The sequence below is a fragment of the Bactrocera neohumeralis genome, chromosome 5 (assembly GCF_024586455.1).
Source record: "Bactrocera neohumeralis isolate Rockhampton chromosome 5, APGP_CSIRO_Bneo_wtdbg2-racon-allhic-juicebox.fasta_v2, whole genome shotgun sequence".
NCBI lineage: Eukaryota > Metazoa > Arthropoda > Insecta > Diptera > Tephritidae > Bactrocera > Bactrocera neohumeralis.
Window position 1 is genome coordinate 55,080,618 of NC_065922.1, and position 19,359 is coordinate 55,099,976.

The window sequence follows — 19,359 nt, forward strand, 5'->3', positions numbered from 1 at the left end:
AGAAGGGCCTGGCTATACTTAGAATCTCCAATTGGCACTAAACAGCGAAAAGCTGGAACGACTGGGTCTCTGTTATAAACTCGGCTATAACCGAGTAGACGGAAAACAGCTGTTATTCGATTTGTGATTTGGTTTGCCATTATCATAATGAACAGATTTACGCCGGAATAACGTTTGCAAATCGCGTCCAATATTCATTCGACATAAACGCCCAAAAGACTCCGTAATTAGAGCAATCATGGATGGGTTTCACACTTAATTTACTCTAAGGGATAGTTCGCATCCTTAGAGCTGCCGTATTGTGCGTACCAATGACGCTATTGCTGCTGTGGAACACAGTATCGAAGAAGACCATCCACCATAGCACGCAACAATTGGAGTTAGGCTCTTCCATTTTATAGACAATTTTGTGGAAGGATCTTGGTTTGTGAGCTTACTTATGAAAGAACTCGAAACCGAAAGACCATCCAGCGCTTTGCACGTTCTCTAAATGGGACCACAACGAGGATGTACCGATTCCGATTATCACAAGAAAATTTTGTTAAGTAATGAAGTACAATTTTGTTTGATTAGGTACGTTAATAGCCAAATATGTCGCAGTTGGAGTGATGATAATCTACAAACCATTACTGAGACGTCGTTATATCCTCAAAAAGTCACTTTTTAGTGCGATCTATGGGCAGAACAAATCATTGATCCATATTTCTTCAAAAATGAAAGCGGCCATAATCTTACTGTAAATGATAATGTAACTATAGAACCATGATTTATGAATATTTCGTTTCTGAACAGGAGAATGTCGAATCTTTGGTTTCAACACGACAATGCCATACAGCCAGCGAAGCAAACAATTTATTGAAAGAAACTCTTGGTTGAAACAAACTTGGGTCGATGGCTTGAGGTGTGGCCTCCAATCTCCAAGATGATGCGATTTAAAACCGCTTCACTATTTTTTGGGGTTATGTCAAGTCACTTGTCTACACAAATACGTCCGAGCCCGACTGACGTATTGGAAGAAAATATTCGGCGCGTTATTGTTGACATGAGGCCGTACGTTGTGCGCCTGTAGCGTGCCCTTAACACTGTTGAACTATTTTTGTGAGGTTATGTGAAATCGTTGCCTTTGCAGATGAGCTCTAAGCCTTTTAACAAAATATTCACCAATGTCTTTCAAAGTGGTCTAAAGAATATCAATATAATTACTATAAAACCAGATATACCCTGAACAAAATTCCGACACTTGCCAACTATTATAGGCATATTGTATTTTAATTTAACATTTTTGCATGAATTTGCGTAAGAGAAATATTCAAAGCTGAGTGAGGAGCAGCAATATATCTTCAACTTGGCAGTTTAAGCGCCTAAAGACAAAATTTCTCGGTCGCAGTAGGCGAACCAAATTTCGAAAAATGATGAATGCTCGAATATAAATAAAGCCATGCATTTAGGCTTGTCCTGCCACCATTTGTCAGCTGCACATACACACACACACACACATGCTTGAATATGTGTTGTGACTATGTGTGCACATACGAGCGAGATGACTTTTCCTTCCAGCAGTGCAGTTAATCCTTCAAGATTTCCAGACTACCCACTCGGCCGACATCATTATTATTTTTCGAGAGATTTTTATGCTATTTTGCTTGAAGAAACCTTAATTAATTTTCCGTTTTGGTACTTGAAACGTCTTTTTGGCAATATTTCAAAAATGCAGAGATCAACCAAGCGAACGGACAACGGGCCAGCGGCAGTGCGACAACCGGTTTATCGGCAGAGCTTACTGTGGCGCACTGACAATGGCCAGCACAGCACAGCACCTGCTGCTTCTTCTTGCTCATGCTTGGCCGCCACCGCCGCTTGGCGCTGACCACTTGTGCTTAAATAATCCTGCTTAAAGCAATTTATACAGCAGACAAAATTTCGGACAGCATTCACGGCAACTTGTTTATCTTTGGAAACGTTTAAGAAAGCAGAAATTTTGTGTGGCCGACATGTGAAATTCGAGCTGGCCGCAATGCAACGGCAAGCTGACACCAGCTGTGGCATGCTGGACAGCACATAACCGAGTAAAATATATAAAATACACAACTGTTTTATGAAAATAATTGGAAAAATATTCTCTGCATAAGTGCCTACAGACGTCTCCTAGCACGACCTGGCTTTTGGCGAAGTAAGAAAAAGTTGAGATATTTCGTGTTTCCAATCACTCGGCTGGCCATCAGGCGAAATTCGTGCATTTAATTTTCTTTCACTTAAGACAAAGTGGCATTTTGTATGTTACTGCAATCATTTGCATTCGTTTGACGGCCTCATTCGAGCGGTGGCACTCTTTCTGCCACCCTTAAATGCCCACACCCTCTGCTGGGCCGCAGCTAATAAAGTAAATGGTTGACATAATTTACAATTACCAGATCGGGTTTATTAACTTTTTATTGCTCTACTTTTCTCACTACGAAAAAGGTTTGATAAGTCAGCGGTTTTTGGAATTTGCCGCTTTCAGCCGCAAAACGCGAAAAAGTAAAATGTTATGACTGAGGCCGGTTAATTTCGACTTAAGACTTAATTATGCTCATCACTCCAAGTTTTGGGCTAGAAGGTCATCACTAAATATATTCAAAATCTTATTAGATACTTTGGGTTCTGGTTTACAGTCTCTCAGTATAAAGAACGAGAAATTAAGAGCTCGGGTTCAACAGTGGAAAAAGTCTGCGACTTAATACTATCGCAGGAATAAGTCTCTGAAGTCTTCCTTTCGGAGCCAACCCGGATTTTCTATCCGGTCAAGGACTGTCAGCTCGACAGAATTCTGCTGCTACAACAACAACAACAACAACAACATCAGATGAGCTCTGCTGTACGTTGCTGTAATGTGGTGGACAGGCTTACGAAAATCTATATACCGGAAGCTAATCGAAAAAAGTTCAGCGGGTTTTGCATACCTAGAGCTTTTAAAACCTCCGAAATATTTAAGAACCACTCAAAAGGCGGCTCTTGAATAAGGACTAAAACTGTCACCTGTATATCACTTGCTAAAAATTTCGGTGGGACTACAACTGACCGCAGGATAATTTATTTATAGAACCTGTGGGCATAGTTCGGTGTGTATTGGAACTTTGGTAGGCACCGATTTCATGATCTCACTTTCAAATGAAAAAAAAGATTCAGAGTAAACTGAATGAGTTTACAGTTCTTGGGCGGATAAAAATGCAGGTCCGTTCCGGTAACGTAGATCCGACTGTTATGGGAATGGTTCAAGCAGAATTTTTTTCCAATGGGGTAGTTTCTAATGCATCAACTCCACGGTTAACGTCTACGAAGACCAAGCAGCAAGTCAGGCAATAAACTCGTATAACGTCCAAAGTGTCTTGCGTACCAGGGTGGCAGTGAAGAGTGTCGCTAGGAACAAACAACTTCACATCTGCTGGGAACCAGGTCACTAAAGCATCGAGTGCAATTAGATAGTGAACAAAATTGCGTAACCGACATTGGTGAAACAATGCATTGGCCTGACGAAGATCTAGGCAGGGGCATGGTATGGAAGAGCGGAGGTCTAAACTGCAAAAGTAATGTGTTAAGCGGTAGATCTGGAAAACACGAAACTTCTACTGGCGCTCGATGGCAGAAATTTAGAAATATGGTTTGAACACTCTCCTCAGTCTGGTGTAAGACGGAGCTGACAGATCGAGGAAAGTGCGGAAAAAGTCGATATCAAAGGAAACAATGAAACATCTCTTGTGCAATTGTGCTGCAATTGACAAGGCAGCGCTTCAAGTATTTGGTGATACTATAAAATAATTTAAATTTCACGTCAACCACTGGCAGCCTAAATGATGACTATTCCCATTCCAAGGGATGACTACTATCATCCTAAAGGATGTATACTCCATCGACTACCTGAAAAGAGAATACTACAAGTAAGTACTTGTAAGTTCGCCACTATGTTTGTAACATTTGAAAGAAAACGTCGGCCTAGTCGCTCACTTCTTGAGATACCCACTTGCACACGATCTTTTCTCTCCAAGAAATCGCATATAGCATATACCTTGTTGCATTATAAACCGAACGATCGGTATAAAGTGATTGTACGGAAAACTTTTTCTTTGGACCAGGTATCTTCAAGTTTATTATCCAAAGCAATGCTATAACCTATGTAAAATATTCAGATTCAGTTGTCTGAATATTATATGTATAGTATATAATATTCAGACAACTATAGCATATAGCTGCCATACGTAGGTTGCTGTATATATTTCTGGCCTAATAATGTAAATATGCATATTTATCAATGAACATGTTTTTTTTTTGTTTTTTTTTTATTTATTTATTTTTTTTTTCGATTGCTGTTTTGTTTCGGGCTCATACGCATGGATCCATGATTCGTCACCTGTAACGATCTTATAAACGTCTTTTGAAGCACCGCGATCGTATTTTTTCAGCATTTCTTTACACCAATCCACACGAGCCTTTTTTTGAGCGATTGTCAAATTGTGCGGGATCCAACGAGAACAAACCTTTTTTACGGCCAGGTGTTCATGCAATATCGAATGTATGCTGGTGGGAGAAATGCATAGGCATGCCTCTATCAGAAGGTATGTTACATGACGGTCTTGCATTATCAGTTCACGTACGGCATCGATGTCTTCTGGCACAACGGTTGTTTTTTGACGACCTTCACGGAATTCGTCTTTGAGCGAGCGTCGGCCACGATTGAATTCGTTGTACCAGTTTTTCACAGTGCTATAGGATGGTGCTTCATAGCCAAACAAAGATTTTAGTTCATCGATGCACTCTTGTCGTGATAATCCACGTCGAAAGTTGTGACAAATGATCGCACGAAAATGTTCACGAGTTAATTCCATTTTTTGGCCGAGATGAATTTTTTAATTCCCTGTAAATAGAACAATTCACGATTAAATGACAAAACGTTCTGTTATGCTAAAAAATGTCAGAATATATATAGCAGCCCTCATACAAACTGACCGAACCAACTCAAGTCATTATATGGAAAACTTTTTTATTTGAAGAGATATCTTCACAAAAATTGGTATGGTTTATTATCCAAGGAAACAGTGAAATTTCCGAAGAAATCGTCCAGATTAGAACACTATATCATATAGCTGCCATACAAACTGATTGATCAAAATCAGAATTAAGACCTGTAAATACCCTTTTATGCCATAGATAGAAATATGAAGAAAATATAGCTTCGGTGGAGCCGAAGTTAACATTTCTCCTTGTGTTAAATGAGAGAATTTACTTCGAAATAAAAATAATCAATACAAGCCAGAAAAACGGAATGTCATCAAGAGTCAATTAATGATAAATGACATACAGAAAAATTATTAGCTAGACTGCTTTCGCTAAACTTCCGAATTCGTCCCGGAAATGCCAATCAATGCTAAATATTATAAGATCTAATCATGCAGAATTTCGAAATTATTATTTTTTTTTTCAAACAAGACTACTTTTCCGAACCTGCTTTTGTAAAGCTTTCAACATTAGTCACTAATATAAATCCAAGTCATTCACGAATTCATCAACACATCCAACAAGCCTCGCATTCCGATTTTTTATTTTATTTTTTATTTTCGCTTTCCACTTTTACTTTATTGGCAAGTACATGTCAAATAAACAAGTAAATGTATTATTTTCGCTCCGGGCAAGTGTGTGCGCTATTTGTTTGCGTGTGTGACTGCCCAACCTTTGACCATACAGAAATCCATAAATGTCATCAACGTCATTTCTATTAAGATTTATTGACGTGTGAATGAACGGTGCTCGCCTTCAATACCATTACTTTTTTTCACATTCATATTTCTTCCGATGCACAAACACACCCACAAACAAACAAATACAATAATGAGACACATGTGTGTGTGTGTGTACGTTGAACGCCAATTGGCATAATAAAAGCCAGCAAAGCAAGCCTCCCTCTGACCATATAACCGAGTATTTGTGATTTTTTAAATGCCGTCACCAACAGCATTCACTCCATTAATGCCATTAATGTGGTAGCCGAATGAATGATTCAACCGAATCTTTCATTTGAATTGTAATGTGCGTCATTTTTTCCGACTTCTGGCTGTCGCTTTGTTTGGTTGTGTGCGCGCTGCTGAAGCTGCGTCTGCGCAATGGCACCGCGTACACCGCAAAGCCTCATAAACATCAGCGGCGGCAACAACAACACGAATCACAATGGCAGCGCTCATCAGAAGCCGCAGCACAAAAGCAAATTACCTCTTCGCAGTTCACTTTTTATTGCCTCTTTCGCGGATTTTAGCAAATTGATTTAAATTGTAGCGTTTGTGCCGATTTTTACTGTTACCGTTGCTGTTGTTGTAGCAGTTGCCTTTCTTACTTTGTACGGCGCGCCTCCGGGTCCGGTCCGTGCCGGCGGTGTCTGTCTTGGCAGCTCAGCTTCACTGAGTGCTCGCTGGCTGACTGCTTGGCTGTCGCTTGTCTGTTGGCGGATTCCGGCTTCGCTCACCGTTCCGTTCGTGCGCCGCTTGAGTAACTGTGTCTGTCTGCCTGTATGCCTGCCTGTCGGCGAGTTATGGTTTAACAGTTGGCAATTGCGCGAAATTTATTGTGCAACCTTTGTTTTCTTCCTTTAAGATTTCTTTCCGTCTTGAATCCAATTGTTTCTTAATACTTTTTTTTTGTTTTTTTTTTTTTCTTGGGGCTTAAAGCTCTTTAGGAGCGTCATTAGCTTAAACGGTGTCATTTCTTGGTAGAGAATTCAATAAAAATTATTTTAATTGCCACTTTGTATGCATAAATTATACGCATATTTGCGTGTGCCGACCGCCAAATATATTTGGGTATGTGACAGGCATGCGAAAGAATCTTAGATTTATGTAAATAAGTGCGAAATTCGAAAGTTCCTGAGAAAACGATGCAAGAAACTTCTAAGAAAGCTTAGTGATATCTTTTTATTTTAAGTATTAAAAGTGATTTCGAAGAGACAATTAAGCAATTGTTTCAAGCCCGGCTTCGGAAAGAACAGGAATGAAAACCTGACAACAGCCACCCAGATTACACTCAAAAAACTGCTAAATGGTGAAAGCGACGGATGAAAAAGTACCCCGAAAATCCACCGTGACAAACTTGTCGTCCCACCAACCAACGAACTCATGGTGAAGACAGCTCTAAGACGGCTTAAAAACAACAAAATCCCAGGGTTCGCTGGACTACCGACTGAGCTATGCAAAGCCGATGGCGAGAATCAAGGAAAGGAGCATGTTCTATCTGACAACAGAGCCGGCTGCGCAGCCATTTCCAGGCAAGCAAAATAACCGAAAGAGGTTGGTCTTATGGCGAATGAGGAAAAGACACAACAAAGATAAATTTCACTAATAATTTTAGCATCGACAAGCAATATAAAAGTAATATGTTTACGACCCAGACCAACCTACGGTTGTAGTGCCAAATGAGAAGAAGATTTTGGGGAGACTGAACCACAAAGCCAAATCTTTTGCCTACGCATCAACGTTAATTCGACAACCGATATGGTCAAATTCATGATGTATGTAGGTTGGAGCTAAAATCAGTTAAATTTTCTCAATTCCATATACATATCTCACTTTCTCTATCTCCTCCCTTCCTTTGTTGTTGTTGTTGTTGTTGAAGTGGCAGAATTCTGCGAAGTTGACAGTCCTTGGCATAAAAAATTTGGATCCGTTCCGGTTACGTAAACCCGACTGTCGTGGGGACGGCCTCCGCTGCTTTCTTTATCTCCACTTTCCCTCTATGTCTATATATCCTTCATATTTCCCTTGCGAAACATACTTGTTAGAGCTCCGTATATTTGAAAAGGTTTCCAGATGTCGGATCAGATGTGCGATCATTGACTTCAAAAGACTTTGGAAAGACTTGTTTATGGCACGATGCACGAAAGGAAGTTTCTGACTGGGTCGGACGAAGAAAATGTTCGATCATCTGACGTAGGACCTACGGATATCTGTTTTCAAATGGAAATAACTGAATACAAGGAATTCGACCAAACAACCCACTAGTACCATTTCTTCTACGTCATGTTCAGTTCTTTTTTTGTGGATAAAGGCAAAATATTGTTTACATTTAACTGTGGACAATTTTGAAGATCCCATTACCAACAATATTACCAAAGTGAGCTAAACCGAATCTTGAGTCTCTAGATTAACTTTAATAAATTTTCAATGACGGTCGTTTTCTTTTACGGTGTAGGAGGGATGGAAATATGGAATCTCGGACATTTTCGGCTATAATGTGTCGCGATGGACCAATGAATTATAGAATTAAAATAATCGTCATCTGAATGAATACAAACTCCTCATCAGAACGGTAGTAGCTTCTTTTCAGTCGTACTTTTCGTTTACTTTTCAAGCGATGGATATGACTGAAACAGATTTAGCCTCCGCAGTTGTGATCTAAAAAAAATTCGGCTAAAAGACCGCGACGTCTGGTTCGAATAAATTTCAGCCGAGATGCACAATTTTTGACACCTTTTCCAGCAATTGGGATCATTAAGACAGAGATCATGTGCCGAATATTTCCTTTCAAAGCGTTAAACGTCAGTGGCTTATCTGTGTATACAAGCGACTTCATTTAACCCTAAAAAATGGTCGGACAGTGTTTTATTGCGCTCCAAAAGTGCACCATGGGATAAGCTTCCTCAACAGCGCATATAAGGCAGTATGGAGTGTACTGTGTGAAAGATTAAAGAACACCATCAACACACTGATAGGACCTAATCAGTGTGGCTTTGGGCCTGGAAAATCAACAACGGACCAGATATTCACCATGTGCCAAATCTTGGAAAATGGTAATCGAGTATGAAACAAGTAGCAGCAGTCAAAAAGACCAAACTCCAAAACAAGTATTGCCTCATTGAAAACCACACTACTAATAGACTCCCGTTATAGGCTCTGGATTTCAGTCATAAGCCGATGCAACTGCCAAACTTTGTTACGATTCGTCGTAGGTCGAGAGATTGCAATGAAATCTTACCATTTCGGAAATGGGACTTCGCATTTGAATTCCATTAGGGATACCAGATATAAAATATAGATTATTTATAAGCAACTAAAAGGTTAAAAAGCTAAAATCTCATGCTATTTAAAATATTGAAACAACTAAATAAAATGTTATACCTTAGAAAATCCAAAATAAGAATCTATTATTTCTAAAATAAATCTAAGTCAAATATATACTTCTGTATAGTATTATTTTTGACAAAAAAAAATCGCCGAAACTGCAACATTCAGCGGCAACTTCATTGTTATCATTGCTCTTCTTCCGCTTCTCCGTTGAACAAAAGGAATTCTCCACAGACGCCAAGTTTCGGTTACGGATGGTTTAGTTTGTGCAATATAATAATTCAGTTTACCGCAAATTAAACGCAATTTTGTGGTTGTTCTTGTACATATACATATATAAGACACATATACGAAGGCCTGCATGAAAACACAAGACACAAGTTGGCCAAGAATATCAACGGCTTACGGTTTGCGGCTTGCGGCATGAAAAGGAACGATTACAACTGAAACAATATGCTGTGCTTGCAAGATTTTGCTCACATGAGTCAAGTTAATGATGAGCTTGCTTTCGTTCAAACCGAAAGTATATAAAAGTAAGCAGAGATTTCTTACAAACACATGCGGGTTAAAATTATATTCAAAAGAGTTTTAGAGAAACAATGGCAAAGCAAGCAAGAAACTCGTTTCAAGAATAGCGAAAACATTTTAATCCCTTTAAGTGCTAAGCTTGGTTTGAGGGGGAGAGGCAAAGAGAAAGAAATCAGTGGATACAACTGTAAACTAGGTTGCGTTATTCTACCAAAGACTGTGGTAAAACGAAAATGACGATGAGTTCCAGCCAAAGCTTCTTTAAATATAGGTACTTCGAGCAGCATGTTTCTAACTTATATTCGAGATATAGATTATATTATATTCATCCTTATTAGAGAAATTAGGTTAGGTTAAACTAAATAATGGACTAAGCCAACTAACACACTAGGTATTTGGCATCCTTCTTCCTTCTACAATTGAACATTATGTAGTATAGAAAAAGTGACCCACATTAACTTTCAGACATGGTGTGAGGTCCTTGATTTAGCAAAGGAAGGATGGGTGAGATGATTCTACACCGTATTACTCTAAGCAACTTCTAAATTTGTCACGTAGGTTGTAAACCTCACATGCAGTGGATGTCTGAGGACGCGTCTAAGTCTTTAAAGAGGCCTGTTATGAGAACAGCGGGACCAAAATCACCAAACTCTATTATGCTCTGAGAATCACCTCGTGGAACCGTCGACCGATAGTTGCGATTCTTTTTCTATACAAAGCTTTTCATTAGCATGGAAGATTTTCTAAAATATCTTCTTATTCTACCTCCTGACAGCTGCTAAAATTACCGTTGTATGATATTCCCGATCTGCTGGCATACCTGTCAATTAGACAGCAACCTGTTAGCACTTCAACTACAGTCTTAAACTGAAAAGACACTACTCGATTGTGGTGTAGCTTAAGACCTACTAAATTTTACTCTTTGATGTTACATCCATCGGTTGGGATCAAGGTAACTTTCCTGCTACTGATTCTTGCTTCTTCAGAGCTGATGTCGATTGTGAAAAATTTTATGATCCCTCCAGCCTACCAGGTGCTTAAAGACATTGGTGCTCTACAGTTTACTACAGCATATTAAGTTCTTGCTCGGCTCCCAAGGTCATGCCGTACGAATTTGATCATCTGCATTCAGCGTACATTCTATTGGAACTTGCACATTCCGATAAGGCATTGAAATCTTTGTGTAACAGTTTTTACGACATCCTTCCAATGACTTCCATTCCGAAATGTGGAGCTCTGAAAAGTGTGCAACATAAGTTGGCGAGTCAGGCGAGCTCGAGATGATGGAAGAAAAAAGTGAATTGGCATGTGGAGCTCTGACAAATCTGCGGCAGCTTAATTTGCGTTCGCTTGTAAGCCGGACGAACTCAAGTAGCCAGAGGATGTCTCATCATCTCAATTTGATCTTCAGCCTTTCTTATTTTATGTTTCTCTTGATCACAGATCTCACTAGGTTAGCTTAGTTGGCTGATAAAATATCGCATCTGGACTCCTATATGTAGTTCTTTGAGAAGCCATAGAAAAGAAAATACTCTGTGTTCGAACTTATAAAGTTTCGATGGAATGAGTGAAGGTATGCGCTTCGAAGTGTTTAAGTCTTCACCTCCCAAGCGCGTGACAGTCAAAAAGGAAGTGTTGAGTTGTATCCACCTCATCTACCTCCATTCAGCTTTTGAAGATGGCGTCTGGTAAGATTCCCAACCTTTCAGCACGGACGCAACAGGGCAACGGCATGTTAAAAACCGCACAACTAGGGCCAGGCTAGCCTTACTGAGGGCAAAGAGACCACTAGATCTCTTGCGGTCGATCTTGGGCCAGAAGGCTTTTGCAACAGCGCATGTACTGATCTCCCTAAATACCACACCTCTCAGAGCAGTTATAAGCACATGGGGTTCCGAACATCTTTTATATTTCGACTTTAGACTTTTTATTAATGATGATGAGTTGGTGACAACAGACACTTGCAAATGACATAGCAACACCAACTACATGGACACGAAAAAAACCTAATTTAATTTTATATTGTGCAGAGCAGCTGCCATAATTTGCGCTAATTTATCTTGGCTTAAAGTCAGTCCAGTGACAAATGCACGACCGTGCCACCGAAAGCATATTACAATATTTAGTTTATGTAATTGGTTCATTAATTTTACGAAATAAAATATATAATATAACGAGTTTGCCGTTTATAGCGAATTCAATTATCATCAAAGCGGCGGCTGGGTTAGACCGCAGACCGAGGCCAATGAAGCCGGCAGCAGGCCATGAAGGGAGAGAACAGTGTTGCCAACAATAATGTGAAATTTAAAACAAAAAACAATTTAAGCCGCAGCAAACATAAAATGCTTATAAACTAATTAAGTGACACATACAAGCAAACATACAGAGAGGTGTACGTATGTATGTACATAGCCATGTAGATATATGTATGAATGTGTGAATGTATGCGTATTACGAGTATATGGGGTATATGAGAAGCAACATACGTTCGGAAGCAAATGAACATAAATATTTCACAGAGTTGCATGTATAGTATGTCAACACACATAACGGGTGATCCAAGTAGAGGTACTCTTTTCTATAGACATTTTTTGACAGATCACGCGTGAGTCATCTCAAGATGTCATGTAAGTTTTGTTCAGTATTGTTTCGCGTTTACAAATCGTTCAACTTTATTACCAAAAATTCACGTTCTTTAAAGAATGTGTTTCGCGCGCTTCACTCAACTTATAGTCAACATGAGCGATCTACTGAACGTGCTCTTCGCAACACCATGACCAATCTAGAGACCTAGCATTCATTATTGGATAATATTTTACCGAATAGACCACGTCCAGCACGCAGTGAAGAAAAAATTAGCAGCCGTAGCTAAGAGTGTACACAAGGACCGTGGAGAGTCGATTCCACGCCGTTCGGAACCAGCAACTCGGACTGACACATGGAACGACTTGGCTCATTTTATGTCGAGATCTTCAATTGAAAGCGTACAAAATCCATCTTATGCAAGAACTGAAGTCCCTTCTTCATCATCATCATTCAGATATATCGTTTCTCTCTGTGGGCGCTTGAAAAGTTCCAGGAAGATCCGACGTTTTCGAGCCAAATCTTGTTCAGCGATGAGGCCCATTTTTGGCTCATTGGGTATGTAGTAAACAAGCAAAATTGCCACATTTGGGACGAAGATCAACCTGAAGAAATTCAAGAGCTGTCATCTCTTAAAAAAAAACAACAGTTTGGTGTGGTTTGTGGGGCAGTGGAATCATTGTCCATATTTCTTGAAAAATGATAGCGGTGAGAATGTAACCGGCAATGGCGACCGTTATCGCATCACGATAACCGAATATTTGATGCCTGGGTTTGAAGCTCGCGATCTCCGCGACATTTGGTTTCAACAAGATAGGACCACTTTCCACTCACCGCACCAATCAATGGATTTATTGAGAGAACCCGCCGTTGAGCAGATAATTTCACGTTTTGAGACGGTCGATTGTCCACCCAGATCGTGTGATATCAGTGAGTGAGTGTGAGTTTTTCCTATGGGGAATATGTAAAGTCTAAAGTCTCTCGCTTCGGTTCAGGCCTTGGAGCAAAACATCGCGCGTGTCATTCACCAGTTACCAATCGGAATAGTCGAACGAGTCATCGAAATGCTCATTGGACTCAACGGATGAACCATCGAGACGTAGCCGCGGCCAACACTTGAAAGAGATAATCTTCGCAAATTAATGCCGAAGAATGTGCTTTTGAATGATAATAAACATTCCACATTAAATTTGAAATTTCTGTGTTTCTTTTATAAGAAAAAAGGGAATCTTGAAATGGATCACCCTTTACATGTATGTATGTATGTATGTAAGCAGAGACAAGTGCAATCAATAGAAGCGACACGCGTTGTGTTACAAGCACCGACCCACCGCTGACAGCCCATTGACCAACTACACCACTAACCGCATTGCCACCACATTCACCGCATTTTAGAAACTTTCATACATTACATACATACATGTAACTTATTTAAGCAAAAAAGGAAACATATAAAAATGCAAAAACAAAATAAATAAAATGCCAGCATTTTTCATCCAATAATTAATTATTTCATTTGCAGCGTGCGAAAAGTGGGCTGGGTCGATTGCTGCTGTTAAAGGCAGGCTAAGTGCCACACACACACATACTTATATATATACACACACCTAAACCGACATGAAACCACACATACACACACAAACAAACATATGCACTTTGCCCGCAACAAAGAAAGGGTGAAAGGCAGCCCCGCCACACAGCGTTGCCACACTTATTTATGAACAGCCAATGTTATTGTTGCAAATATGTGTGAGTTAATGGTGCAAATGCGCTTAATAACAATTATCTCCACTGACATATAAAACAAAAGCGAGGTGAGTGGGCAACAACCACACACACCACAACAACAACAATAAAAAGCGCGAGCGTAGTAATAATAACGCTGCAGTCATAAGCGAGCATAAAGCGAGGCAACGAAAACAAATGGCGGCAATACAATTAAAATGGCATGAAACGAAATTAATTGAACGTCAAAATGTTCGCATCGGAGCGCAAATGCACTTTAACCCTTGGCAAAGCGCACATGCCACACATACTCCGCTGCTGCGACTAAATCTTACTTAATTAGTGGTTATACCGAAAATTTGCGGTTTGACCTTTTTTCCACGAGCGTTCCACCTGTTTGTGTGTCTGTCTATTGCGTTTAATGAAATCAAATCTGTAACAAATTGCAAGCTGCGGTGGCCATGCTGCCACGCTGCATAGAGCAAACTTTCTAATTATCTGGGTTTGTATGTCAGTTGATAATGTGATGGACACATTTGCATATTTTTTCATTTTCGTTTAATTATTTTGTCATTCCGGATATAGAAATATTCAAAACAAAAAATTTGCTTTTGTTATTCGGTTTAACTGGCTTCCGATCGCCAAAATGTTGCAAATGGCGAATCGAACAAGCAACTGTTATATATTACATATACTAGCATAATAACACGGAGACATGGCAGCACTGAAAAATAATGAAGCGAATTTTACAAAAAATTTCTTCCTTTCACCAAGCATTGTAACGGGTGATCCAAGTAAAGGTCCTTTTTTCAATAGCCTTTTTTTGACAGATCACGTGTGAGTCGTGTAAGACTGTCATGCTATTTTTGTTCAGTATTGTTTGGTAGTTCATCATGAAAATACTTTCGGCTGAGAAACGTTTACAGATCGTTCAACTTTGTTACGAAAATTTACGTTCTGTAAAGAATGTGTTTCGCGCGCTACGCTCAACTTATGGTCAGCATAATCGGCCTACTGATCGTACTATTCGTAACACAATCACCCAATATAAATAGCAGCCGTAGCTGAGTGCCTACACGAAGACCGTGGAGAGTCGATTCGGCACAGTTCGCAGCAACTCGGACTGATGTATACAAGTGGAACGACTTGGCGCATTGCACGTCGAGATCTTTAATTGCAAGCGTACAAAATACAGCTTGTGCAGGAACTGAAGCCGCTCGACCTTCCCAAGCGACATTGCGGAAAAGTTTCAAGAAGATCCGATGTATTCGGATGTTCAGCAATGGGTGTGTAAACTTTCGATCCTTTAGTTGCGTGTTTTAGTAATCCGATCTGAAAAAAATTTCTTCATAGATTGTACCATTGCTTTAGGAAACAAATCAAGCCAAATTTTACGAAGATATCTCGGCAAAAAGCTCTCCATATAAGCACTTGTTTCCGATCGTTCAGTTTGTATGGCAGCTATATGTTATAGTGGTCTGACATCAGCGGTTTCGATAAAATAAGCAGCTTCTTGAGGAAAAAGAAGCGTTTGGAAAACTTCAGTTCGATATCTTATATGTATACTGAGAGATTACTTCGCGAATATAGAGTTAGAAGAGTTGACTAAAATTTCCAAAATTTTTCAAACAGCAAATATTATCCCAAAACTACTACGCAATATGCGCACCGAGCCGTTCCTAAAAAAGATGAATCTACGTAAGGAAAGAGAAGAACGAAGATTTTTATCAGTCTCAGTACTGTCAACCCATCAACATTCCTTAAAATAGGGTTCAGAACAATTTCAGAAAAAAGTCATCTGTTTCCAACTAGGATCTTTTCTGTCTTCCATAATTAAGTTCAATAAAAAAGTAAGAAGTGTATTCATAGACATTTTACGGACAGTCTGATGGGCATTAATAGCTTCTGTAGCAGAATTGCTTGTTCCAGACCTGTCCAACTTCCGCTAATTTCTATGAGAAATGGCGTTATGGCAGTTATCACAACACGACTGTATTGAAATTAACGAGGCAGCTAGAGAATCAACAAAGGAATATCTTTGATTTTGCTGTGAAATGTGGAAAATATTTAGGAGCTTATATAAAAGTGTTTTTTAGAAATGTTTCGGGCAAATGACCCCAGCGGCGCGGTCGTTGAGTGGAGCGAATTTCTGCCGAGAAGCCCACTTTCGACCATTTTATGCAGCAATTGGGGCCATATGTCATCAATAACGCGCCGAATATTTTCCAAGGTGTCAATCGTCTAAAGCTTACCTGAATAGACAAACGTTTTCGCATAACCCCATAAAAATAGATCAACGGTATTGAGGACACGCCGCAGGCCCATGACATGAGATAATGCGCTTACCAAAATTTTCCTACGTTGGTTGTATGGCATGTAGCGCCATTCTTTTGGAACCAAAGTTCATCGACATCAAAGTCATAATCTCAGCGTTCCAAATTGTATGTAACATTATGGCCGACTTCATTTCTTGTGTTGTATGGACCAATGATTCCCTCTACACACGCCGTAACTTTTTGATTACATCCCAAACAATAGATTGCAGATTTTCATCACTTCAAATGCCAAAATTTTGCTGATTAAAGTACGAATTCAACCAAAAAAGGTTGCTTAATCGATGAAAAAAAAATTCTTGTCAAAATCGGGAACGGTGGCCATGGCGTTTTGGCCCCATCCACCGAAGGAGCGACAGGCTTGATGGTAGTTTAGCTTCAATTCTTGCACGGGCTGGATTTTGTAAGCCAACAAACCAAATAACACTTTAAAGGTCTTTCATAAAGTGATGCATGGACTTCTTTGGCTCTTCTTCGATACACTGCTCCACAGCAGCAAAAGCGTTTGCGGAGCGCACTGTACAGCATCTCTGAGAATGCGTAGAATAAACTTGATTCGAAACCGATCCATGGTTGCTCAAATTATCGACTCTGTTGGACGATTATATCAACCGAATACTAGTCTTAAGCGCTATGCGTCGCGTGCACTGAACCATTATAAGTGCATTAAAATAATAAGTAACGGTTTGCAAACGTTATTCCGGAATAAATCTGCTCATTATGAAATAGCGAACCAAACTGAGTATAAATGAAGTAGCAACTGTCAAAAAGACGAACTTCGAAAGAAGTATTCCCTCACTGAAAAAAACCCGTCTTAAAAAACGTCATGTTGCTTGTCGAAAGTTCGACACTCACTAAAAACTCAACGAGCGAATTAAATATTAAGATCTGGAGATCACGATATCTGGCAGATAGTGGATCATGTGGTTTAAGGATCTATCGAGTGTACTGTGTCAAATATTAAAGACCATCGTTAACAAACTGATTGGAACTTATCAATGTGGCTTCGGACCACAAAAATCAACAACTGACCAGATATTCACTATAATAAAAAACCCATGAAAAGAGGATGGTTTTGACAGCATGCAAAGGAGCTGCTTTTATGCCGCTGATACCACCGCAAAATTAATACGGCTGTGTAAACTGACGTTAAGCAATACCAAAAGCTCCGTCAGGATCGGGAAGGACCTCTCCGAGCCGTTCGATATCAAACGAGGTTTCAGACAAGGCGACTCTCTATAGAGCGACTTCTTTAATCTACTTCTGGAGAAAATAATTCGAGCTGCAGATCTGATATTGATATCATTGGCCTCAACAACTGGATAAGAAACGGAATCATGTGAGTATGGTAGTAAAGGAGAAGTCGTAGCACTCGCGACTTGGCGCCCATGTCACTGCTGACAGTTATAACTTTAGCTTCGTATATAATTTTTTCTCTCTTGGAACCAGCATTAACAGCAACAACAATGTCAGCCTCGAAATTCAACGCAGAATAACTCTTGCCAACAGGTGGTTATTCGAACTAAGTAGGTAATAGAGAGGTAAATTCTTCTCCCGACGAACAAAGACCAAATTCTACAAGTGCCTCGTCATACCCGTCCTGCTATATGGTCCAGAGACAAGGACGATGACAACATTTGATGAGTCGACGTTTTCGAGAGAAAGAATCTGAGGAAGATTTATGGTCCTTTGCGCATTGGCAACGGCGTATATCGCATTCGATGGAACGATGAGCTGTACGAGATATACGACGCCATTGACATAGTCCAGCGACTACGCTGGCTAGGTCATGTCGTGCGTATGGATGAAAACACTCCAGCTTTGAAGGTTTTCAATTCGGTACACGCCGGTGGAAGCAGAGGAGGAGTAAGACCTCGACTTCGTTGGAAAGACCGGTTGGAGAACACTTGGAATCTCCAATTGTCACCAAACAGCGAAAAGGAAGAACGACTGGCGCGCTGGTATAACCGGGTAAGTGGTGTCTACACCAATAAAAAAGAAGAAGAAGGCAATGATTCATTGCATTATAATAATAACACTGTTGAGAGCTGGGTAACACCTCATTTATATGAGTGGAACCGCCCTAATGTCATTACTTACATACATACATACATATATGCGGCATATGCATACCTCAATATGTACATATGTACAGGTGTTTGTGTATATCATGTGTATGTTAAGCATTTCGCGTAGTTTTCGCATGCAAAGCTGCGCGCATGAAGCGACAGATGAGTGACGATGACTCCACTGAACAAATGTTGCTGTTGTTGTGGTGGTTTTTGTTGTCGCTGTCATTTGTTTGCATTGCTACCTTAAATGGCATGAATTCTTAAGCACTCACTTGCACAAAAAAGAACCACCAACACCACACACACACACATATGTCATACACACCGTGCAACACCTACATGCCACAAGCTTCCGATTGTGTTTATGTAAATATGAGAAATTAAAATTTGCACAACGTGCTCACTTGCAATTGCCACTTTTACTTGCTTATGCATAAAATAGCAGAGCCAACAACAATCAGATAACACTAACAATGCGAGCGAGTGCGACTATGCAACTCTGCATGGTCACATACATAGACGCTGCCACCTTCAAAACAGTAATTCGCCTACTGAAATGGACAGCGGTTCCACGGAGCTGTCGTTGTTGTTGTTGGTGCTGGCGATGAAGTTTTAGCGACGATGGCGATGGCCATGGCGTTGGTGACGTTGACGAGGGTGGATGGGTAAATGCTTGATCGGCTGGTCGATGGAATCGCTCGTCCTTTGCGCAAATGCTACCATAATCGCTGATTTTGTTGTGCGTATTAGTGTTGTTGTTGTTGTTCTTATTAGTATTGTTGTTGTTGTTGTTGCCGCCGTTGGTGATTATCATTTTATGGTATGTAAACAAAAGATATGAAAATCGCACTGACAGCTGCGCGAGCTTTCGGCGCCAATGAACACAGGCAGTCGCACCAACACACACACACAGGTACACAGAGGCACATACAATTAAACCGCTATCACAATTCATATTAACAGGTAACAATGAGAACAATGCTTTTGCACCGGCAAATAAATGCGTTTATGAAGCGACTTTAATGAATATATGTATATGCG

The 19,359-nt window shown here is 40.0% G+C and overlaps 1 protein-coding gene across 5 annotated transcripts in view; it reads right to left on the reverse strand.

Annotated features, from left to right (window-relative positions):
- The window catches only part of LOC126757908 (homeobox protein prospero-like), a 272,254-nt gene that overhangs the window by 150,971 nt on the left and 101,924 nt on the right, over positions 1 to 19,359 (reverse strand). The window lies entirely within an intron of this gene.